The sequence below is a fragment of the Xenopus tropicalis genome, chromosome 6, assembly GCF_000004195.4.
Source record: "Xenopus tropicalis strain Nigerian chromosome 6, UCB_Xtro_10.0, whole genome shotgun sequence".
NCBI lineage: Eukaryota > Metazoa > Chordata > Amphibia > Anura > Pipidae > Xenopus > Xenopus tropicalis.
In genome coordinates, this window is record NC_030682.2 from 54,277,634 (window position 1) to 54,287,561 (window position 9,928).

The 9,928-nt window shown below is 44.4% G+C and overlaps 1 long non-coding RNA gene across 1 annotated transcript; it reads right to left on the bottom strand.

The window, feature by feature from the left end:
• Nucleotides 1–7,280: 7,280 nt before the first annotated feature.
• On the bottom strand, nt 7,281–8,570 carry LOC116411713. Its single transcript, XR_004223308.1, has 4 exons — nt 8,451–8,570; nt 7,911–7,949; nt 7,613–7,648; nt 7,281–7,318 (listed from the first exon to the last, which is right to left on the bottom strand). It is a non-coding gene; the product is annotated as an uncharacterized LOC116411713 (long non-coding RNA).
• Between the last annotated feature and the right edge of the window lie 1,358 nt (nt 8,571–9,928).

Sequence of the window (9,928 nt, forward strand, 5' to 3'; positions counted from 1 at the left end):
TTTATTACCTCCCCAGTGCAGAGTGTTGGTAGTTACAACCAAATCTCCTCCTCCTCCACCTCCTGGAAGATGGGACTCACCTTCCCTTCTCCCACTCACCACAGTATTGACTCTTGACATAGGGGTTCTCTATACATTTGTGTTTGTGATCAGTTAGCTTCAAGGGGTAGTTCACCTTTAAATTAACTTTTAATATGATGTAGACATTAATATTCTGAGACAATTTGCAATTGGTCCTCTTTTATTTTTAATGGTTTTACGGTTATTTAGCTTAATGTTCAGCAGCTCTCCATTTGGTATTTAAGCAGCTATCTGGTTGCTAGGGTCTTATTTACCAGGTAGTGGTTTAAACAAGAGATGGCAATATGAATAGTTAAGGGGCCTACATGGAAAAATAAAACTGTAGCCTCACATAGCAATACTTTTTGGTCAGTGACTCTCATTTGAAAGCTGGAAAGAGGCAGAAGTGAAAGGCAAATTATTAAAAAACTATAAAAAATGAACGAGGAAGACCATTTGCAAAGTTGCTAGGAATAGGCCATTCTATAACATATTACTTGCAACGTAAAAGTGAACCACCCCTTTAGATGTGTTTAAGTTAGCTTTATAGAGAGAGAGGCAGCAGGTACTGACATCCCAGGCACGTTATATACAGTGAGACGCAGTCTTTATATACAAAACCAGCACATTATATACAGTGAGACGCAGTCTTTATATACAAAACCAGCACATTACATGCCATGAGGAGCAGTGGGTACTGACATCCCAGGCACATTATATACAGTGAGATGCTGTCTTTATATACAAAACCAGCACATTACATGCCATGAGGAGCAGTGGGTGCTGATGGCAGATATTCAGGCCCTGGCACTATAACACTGGCACGAATACACAACATTGGCTCCACTGTAACTAACTAGAAATGAAATAAAAATGACAAAAGTAAAAGAAAAATATAAAGTGCAAAAAACCATAACAAATATATAAAACAACAATAAGCTTTGTCAGGGGGAAAAGTTAACTTACCCTCCATCTGTTAGCGTTTGGGGATAGGGATATTATAGATGTCAGGTGACAAAAAACAATTTAATTTCAGCTACTGGGTCAGTCTTTAGAACATATACAGTATAGTACCTGTGTATAGTACCTCTGGGATGAAAACTGCAGCAAAAGTTCAAAGTTGGTTCTTGGGTAAAGTGTACAGCCTGCAGATTCTTCTTTTTTTTAGTCTTCAAGTCTTCCAGTTTGCAAAATCTCCCGATCCCTGTCTGCATCTGCGCCTTGATTGGTCAATTTTACTGCCTGTCAAGAAAGCTGTGCTCTGATTGGAGAATCCACAAGAAGAAAGACCCAATCAGAGCACAGCTGATTTCTGCAGAACCCGGAGAAGATTTGCAGGACAGTGCAGAAACGGAGCCAGGTTTTTTTTTTTAAGGTGCCAAAGCAGGTTTGAGGAGGCTTAGCCTCCCCTAGCCTTACTGAAAATCCGCCTATGTTCCTGGGGTAAGACCTCAAGTTCTGCAGAGCTCTGACTGGGCTGGCTCTTTGGTTGCCCTGGTGCAGTACCTGCACCCATTAGCCCTTTTTGGAAGCCTGTAATCTTTTTTCTGCCCCTGTTTTATATATTTCTTTTTGAGAATGGTTTCCTTGCTTTTATCTTTTGACTCTGATCCTCTTTTAGAACATTTCCTATCAATAAAGAGTTAATTTTGTGTATTAGTACCCCTAGCCCTAAATAACCCTAAACTTTTAACTTTTGTGAACCATGCACATACTAAAAAATTGTGATGCAGGCAAGAGAACATTAAACTTTAAAATGACACACCATGCATAAAAGAAAATAATGCCATCATGCTGCAGCATCATGCTTCAAAACATGCTTCAAAAGTAAAATGATGTTTAACTAAAGAAGGAATCACACCATGCATTTTGCCTCATAACAACAGATGACAAGCCATTACAAATCTTGTCTTTCACTCCCTGATAACTTCTGGGCATAATCTGCCTGCATGTCATTGAATAACTTGTTTCACACCAACCAGGCTTACTTACCCAGAGCAACTGAATGATTTCAGAATTCTGGAACAAGAATATATGAAATTTTAAAAACACAGAACCGTAAAGTGTTATCAAGCAGCGGTAACAAGAATTCATGCAATTGCCCAAATAAATGTACAGTACATTCAATCCTCTGCATAAAGGGATTGCATTTACATGCACATACAACTAATTGTAGATTACAATAGCCTTGGATACTATCAGAAACTATCGTATCCAATCCGAATTTGTCCCATTCGGGATTCGAACTCGTGTTTTAATGAATCAGCCCCTTAGTGTTGCACAGACTATACACTTCACAGATTGCTTCATCTTTAAAATACAAAGACCCTTAGTACATATATATATATATATATATATATATATATATATATATATATATATATATATATATATATATATATATATATATATATATATATATATAATGTAACCCTTTCTTGGCACATTCACTTAATATTGCGCTGTATGGCAGGAGATATGTGTTCTCAAAGTGATATTGATACTGGGAACTGGGAACAGCGCAGTGCCTCCACCTAGTGGACACTGAAGAACACACCTCTAGGGGATTTCCACTAGGAAATAATAACACACGGTTTGCAGCAATATCAAACTTTATATAACTTTTGGACATAAACAGTAGAACAGCTTTGGGGTGACTGATAATCCTTTCCTGAGGAAACTTGGGAGGGCTATCCACACTGGCACAGTCTCTGTACTTGCCCAGCCTTGGATCCGGATAGACCCCCCCAACCCTTAAATCAGTTCAGTTCCTTCCCCAAGAGCTCTTTAGTCCTTCCAGGTAGCGCTACCTGCCCCAGAGTACCTTCCCTTTTGAAAGGGTGGCTGCTCCCACATAGCAGGCAAATGCAATACCTGTTCCTCCAGGGGACACACACACAGAGTTCCACAGAGGATTTATTACACCTTGGCAGCCCAGCAAACTTTGATTCCTTTTAGTTTGAACTCACACAGTTTTTGCTGGCTGCTCACTCTGGGACTCTTCCTCTGCACTGGCAAAAACAGCAGGGGCTCCCTTTATAAACTGCTGGGCCCGCCACTTGATTTTTGCCTCCAAAACTTAGGCACACCTCTCCCAGACGTGCACTGGGGCAGCCAGCCAACCGGATCCCTCCCCAGGCTGTAGCTAGGCTGGATGAGATCACAGACTGAGAAACAGGGGACAGGGTTCTCTGATCCACTACATATATATATATATATATAGCAAGAAAAAAGAGCTGCACTCACCAGGACTTGGCAAAAATATAGTAAGTTTATTTAAGCAAAGAGATCTCTTTGCTTAAATAAACTTACTATATTTTTGCCAAGTCCTGGTGAGTGCAGCTCTTTTTTCTTGCTTTATATTTTTTAGCCAGCACCCTGGGCATTTGAATTTCAATAGGGTGTGCTCCGTTTGTTCTTGCTATATATATATATATATATATACACACACACAAACACATTTTATATACATATATATATACACCAGTACGCCATCAGCTTTTAAAAACTGTATTTTATTTAAATTTGCAATTCATGTATAGTAAATCAATTCATAAAAAGTAACTCAGTAAGCATGTCATTTATTTATTATTCATTCAATTATCAACATTTATTTTATTAATTATATGCAGACTAGCAGCCCCACCCCAGTTAAATAATTCATAGCCCAGGTAATATTATGGCATTTTGAACCCCCCACAACCACCCCCACCCCAAGATTGCTGCAGCATGTTGTACTACTTTCTTACTAAAAAGGTTCTCTGCCTCAGTACTTATAATCAGTGTTAAGTGTTTGGTAATACAAAGCCTAAAGAAACACAGAGTAAAAGGTATTTTTAAACAAATAAAGTGTAATGATGGGTATAGCTTTAAAATATATGTGAAAAGGTGACCATACATGGGAAGATAAAAGCTGCCAGCTTGGTTCCATGTAAAGTTAGAATACAGGTATAGGACCCATTATCCAGAATGCTTGGGGGCCAGGGGTATTCTGGATAAGGGGTCTTTCCGTAATTTGGATCTCCATACCTTACTACCATACTAAAAAATTAATAAAACATTAATTAAACCCAACCCAAAATTCTGAATTATTTTATTAAAATGGAGTCTATGGGAGACAGGCTTTCCATAATTTGGAGCTTTCTGGATAACGGATTTCCGGATAAGGGATCCCATACCTGTACAACTTGTCAGGCTCAGAATGTATCAGATTTTTGTGGTCTGCTGATTTCAGTAAATAACAAATAAATGCACATAATTAAAAAATGTATTATGGCATATTGAACCCCCTAACCCCAAAGTTTGCTGCAGCATGTTAACTCACCAAAAAAAGCAGCAGCAGCAAGAAATTCGCTTCGTCAGTTTTAGAATATTCACCTGACCAGATCAGACCAGCAGATCAGAAGGCCCAGTCTGCCCTGCCCAGCACGAAGGACGCATGCGAGTAACGTCATCGCGCGTCCGCAGGCACGCTGGCAGCAGACCCGGAAGACAAGTAAGGGAAATGCGGAGCGACTTGGAGCAGGGCATTGAAGGTGGTGGTTGCAGGGGGGGGGCTTATTTGCAGTGGGAGTGGGGTCAGGGGCCCACCGGGATTTTTACCCAATATCCCAGTGCCAGTCTGAGCCTGTACCTGTGTATAGTACCTGTGGGAGTGGGATGAAATCTCCAGCAAAGGATTTAGTGGAAGGGGCGGGCGGGAGGGGGATTTAGTGGAAGGGGCGGGTTGGCGGGAGGGGGATTTAGGGGAAGGGGCGGGCGGGCGGGAGGGGGATTTAGGGGAAGGGCGGGCGGGCGGGAGGGGGATTTAGTGAAGGCGGGCGGGCGGGAGGGAGGGGGATTTAGTGGAAGGGGCGGGCGGGCGGGAGGGGGATTTAGTGGAAGGGGCGGGAGGGGATTTAGTGGAAGGGCGGGCGGGCGGGAGGGGATTTAGTGGAAGGGGCGGGGGCTTTGGTTGAAGAGCGGAGGGCTTTGGTGTGGGCGGTGGCTTTGTTAGAAAGGAAGGGAGGGCGGGGTCTTAAAAGGAAAGGGCGGGAGGGCTGCGGCCCGGAACGATGCGGGGGCGGAAGGGGGCTTGTATGGAACGAAGGGTGGTAGAGCGGGGGCCTGGAAGTAAGGGGTGGGAAAGTGGGTGGTAGGGCAGGGGCTTTGAAGGAAGGGGTGGGAGGGCATGGGCTTGGAACTAAGGGGTTGGAGGGCGGGGCTTGTGTGGAAGGAAGGGGTGGGAGGGAGGGGTCTGGTGTCGAGGAGGGCAATGGAAGCTAGATGTTGGCAGGATACTGCCCTGAACAGTCTTCCGGTCCAGCGCTGAAAAAAAATAGAGAAACATTTTAGAAATTGTTGAAATAAGGTAAAAACTACAGACAAATACTTGTTCTTTAGATATAAAATGCTGGGGCTACAGAATATCCGCTACTTGTAATGGTACCTTTCATTCTTGTATTGGTTACCTGGCGCCTGTGGGAAAACCCATTTGGTAAGGTGGATATGTAAGCTAGCGCTACAGCGGCCGTTTGTGCCTCACCCCCCATTGGCCACCAGGGAATCAGCAGTGATATCTGTAGGGCAGATCGTTACTCAGTCACAAGAATGTTAAATGGCCACAAAGGCCAGCACATGATACAGTTGGGCTCATTCATCAACACTGGGCAAAACTGCACCTGGGCAGTAACCCATAGCAACCATATAGCTATTACCTTTGTTCAGTCAGTTACACGTAGAACTATGAAAACAAACATCTTATTGGCCACTGTTTATTACCTCCCCAGTGCAGAGTGTTGGTAGTTACAACCAAATCTCCTTCTCCTCCACCTCCTGGAAGATGGGGCTTGATTGGAAGGAAGGGGTGGGAGGGAGGGGCATGGAACAAAGCGGGGGGCGGGTGGGGCTTCTCTGGATCGAAGGGGTGGGAGAGTGGGGGCCTGGAACTAAGGGGTTGGAGGTTGGGGCTTGATTGGAAGGAAGGGGTGGGAGGGAGGGGGCATGGAACAAAGCGGGGGGCGGGTGGGGGCTTCTGTGGATCGAAGGAGTGGGAGAGGGGCCTGGAACTAAGGGTTGGAGGTTGGGCTTGATTGGAAGGAAGGGGTGGAGGGAGGGGGCTTGGAACAAAGCGGGGGGCGGGAGGGGCTTGTATGGAACGAAAGGGTGGGAGAGTGGGGTCCTGGAACTAAGGGATTGGAGGATGGGGCTTGATTGGAAGGAAGGGGGGAGGGAGGGGGCTTGGAACAAAGCGGGGGGCGGGTGGGGGCTTGTGTGGAACAGAGGGGTGGGAGAGTGGGGGCCTGGAACTAAGGGGTTGGAGGGTGGGGCTTGATTGGAAGGAAGGGGTGGGAGGGAGGGGGCTTGGAACAAAGCGGGGGTGGGTGGGCTTGTGTGGAACAAAGGGTGGGAGAGTGGGGGCCTGGAACTATGGGGTTGGAGGTGGGGCTTGATTGGAAGGAAGGGGTGGGATGGAGGGGGCTTGGAACAAAGCGGGGGGCGGTGGGGCTTGTGTGGAACGAAGGGGTTATGAGAGTGGGGGGTCCTGGAACTAAGGGGTTCTTCCTCCTGTTGAAGACATAAAAAAAGATTTTTTTTAAAATACCATGGCTGAAAGTAAAGCAAAGTTTTGAAAAGTCTTATTTGATATAAATATATGAGAAATAGAAGGTGTATGTTGCGGTGTAACACAAGCATAATAATAACATGTTTGTGTTAGGCTGATGCCACACGTGGCAGATTGTGGGACTTGCAGGCTAAGCAGTCGGGGCCCTATGCTGGCATTCATGTCCCCAGAACCATTGCGTTGGCCTGGGTGCAGGCACACCTGGCGGATTTCGGGCCCAGAAAGCGTGAGTATTTAATTCTTCTTCAAAGCCCCCACTGTGTGTGCCTGTGCCCGGGCTGACGCAATGGTTCTGGAGTGCAGACCAGGAAGAAGCTTCATGCCGGATGTAGGGGCTGATTCTTGGCTACTAAAGAAACAAATTGCCCACCCCAAAGTGAATCTGCATTTGATATTCTCTTAAAATGTTTTCTCTATTGTGACCCTATTATTTTTTCTTACCTGACAGATGTTCCGTGTCAGGGCATCTCTGGAGGTCTCCTGATTAAAGAAAAGGTAAGAGAAAGATGTTGCACGTTGTAATAAAGCAGCTAATATACATGCCTTACGTAAAATATAGAGTGATTTTTATTTGCCCCCTACTCTCCCCTCTCTTATGCCTTACCGCGGCAGTTGTTCTATAGCCGGCTCCATTTTGTGCTCTGGTTTCTCCTCCTAAGAGAAATAAAGTTACCTGATCAGTTTACTATAACTCTGTAGTTTAGTATGTAAAAAGGACCTTGTACAATACAAATTCAAATTCACAAGTTGCCAAAACCCAAACCATGTTATGTATGTTTATTTTTTACTACTTAGCTGGCAGTTTTTGCCAGGTGATTTTCTGGTGGTTCCTGGTTAAGAGATGAAAGTCAAGTTATCAAATCAACTCAGCTTTTAGAAAGAAGTGAATATAAGTTATATGTAATATTCAGGGACTGGTGTTTTATTATTGAATTATTTGCTACTCACTTGGCAAACGGCGTTGCCAGATCCAACCGATGGTACCTGGTTAAGAGAGGAAAATTGATCAGAGCCATGGATGTCTTCTAAATTGGGGGGACAGTGCTAGAACTATTGTATGTACTGATTCATATGTGGATGGAATTAACATTTATATCACAAGTTATATGGGTACGGGGTTCATTGGCTATAGGTGTCTGTTTGCAAACAGTCATATTAAATGGTAAATTCTGTTAAAGTCAACACAACATTTAGGAAGAAGCTAATGATATAAGGAATCTATGATACCGACTCCTTTACTACTTACCAGGCAGATAAATTCCTGGGGCTCCTCAGTGGGCTCCTCCTGGGTGAGTGAAACAAAAGTTGACATTACTTTATGGAAAGAGAAGGCCTAAGCACACATCTGGGTTTAGGCTTCCAGGTAACAGGATTTTCTCGGTAAGATATTTTACCACCTCAGACCAGTACAAATATATAGAAGGGCAAGCCCAGCATCTGCATATTGACATACGGGGCAGGGGGCATTGGGTTTTTGCCTATGGTATTTAGCTTCAGGGGGTAATATATGTCCTATGAATTATTCCAAATCTTATCTTTTGTGGAAATCAGATAACTATACATTTCACATGGGGCTTCTTCCCACAAATCTTCCTCTAGGTTAGGAAGATCTCTGACCCATTAAAAAATATGTTAATATTAAAAAATATGTTAATATGTTTGGTGTTCGCTTTCATGGGCCCCAAACAGAACAATGTTTAGAGATCATCAGTAACTGAGTTGGAGGACAAATTTGTCCCTCCATGAAGTTTCCCACAGAATGAAATATGTGAAATAAAATCCTTACCTTGCCGAAGCAAGGGAAAAAACGCCTCAAACGCTTGAACACTTTGTTCATCGCTCGCTGAAAAAAAGAAAAACATCACGTTAGCACTTCCCAATACTGTGTTCTATGTACAATTTATTTAATTTTTGGCCGAGGCATGCCGAATTTTTCCCGGCCCGCTACTACTATAGAGCTGGAAGCGGGATACCCAGGCAGGAGGAAGTTAACCCCTTAAAATACCCCCTGAAGCAAAGGAGTTGCCTGCCCCCAATAACCGCTGTCAGATCCTAAAGGCCTTTTCTTGCTGGGCCCGTGCCCCTTTTGATAAGAGAAGCCACAGTCCCAGGAAACGAGATAAGCCGCCTAACCAAGTTGCCCCCCCCCCCCCCACCCCAGGTAAATGATGACTTGCTGTAGAAAATCATAAACTGTTTCACTGCGTTTGCCCATTTTGCTACATTACCTCTTAAATGGAAGCTCTCCAGGTGATGTTTTAAAAAAAAAGATGGAATGGAGGGGCCGCGCCCAGGGCCGGGTCGCCTAAGGGACCCCCTCATGTAGTGGCTGGCCTCTCCTCTTAGAGGCTCGTTCAACTAAAGGATGGAAAGGTGAACTCGAGGAGAAGCCAGAAGATAATCCACAGGCTAAAAAAATCTGGTTAAGCGCCGAAGCAGCAAAACGCCAACTAGTCGCACACCGCAGCAATCTGTTATAGAGACGGGAATAAAAAGGGCAAGTCAGCTTCATGGATAATGCATTTACCATTTAACGTGCAACATTGCATGAGGGGCCCCATTCAAAGTGTTCCCCCGAAATCTCACGCTTACTAACACTCAGGCTGGGATTCCATTGGTACCTAGGGGTTAAATTGGTACTAGGGCTCATTTACTAACATAGGTCCTAAATGCAAGTTGCAGTTGCCAATAGCAACCAATCAGTAATTGGCTGTTACCATTCCCCTAAGGGCGCATCACCATAATTTCAGAAGCACTGATTTAGATTACCCCCTGCAATAGTTAAGAAGATAGTAAATCAGGCCCTGTGTCCATGGTAAGTGCAAGTACATTCAGTTACACATTAAAGGTTGGTACATAAGGGCAGGCAGATACCGGGGGGCAGAGGGCAAAACTCTTAGCAGCCTGTCAGTACTGCCCAAACCCTGGGTCTGTGTCTCCCAACCAGCGCTAGGAGGAAAGGCGCCTGCAATTCTCCAAATTCACTTAAAGTCGTTGACAGGAGGCAACATCCCCTAGTTCTGGGGGGGGGTAGTCACCCAACTATTGCCCCCTCTTTTTAGCTAAAATTAAGGGTTTTTAGGCAAAACATCTACTACAGGAGAGATGCTTGCTTACCTCTCACCACAATGGCAACCAACGGACTCTACCAAACTGTCACTATCCTAGAGTGAAGGGCAGCTCTCATCATATGACAAATTTTTATGGGCTTTATTTGCCCTTAGATGTGCCAGTACATACATTGTATGTACTTATTGTGTACCC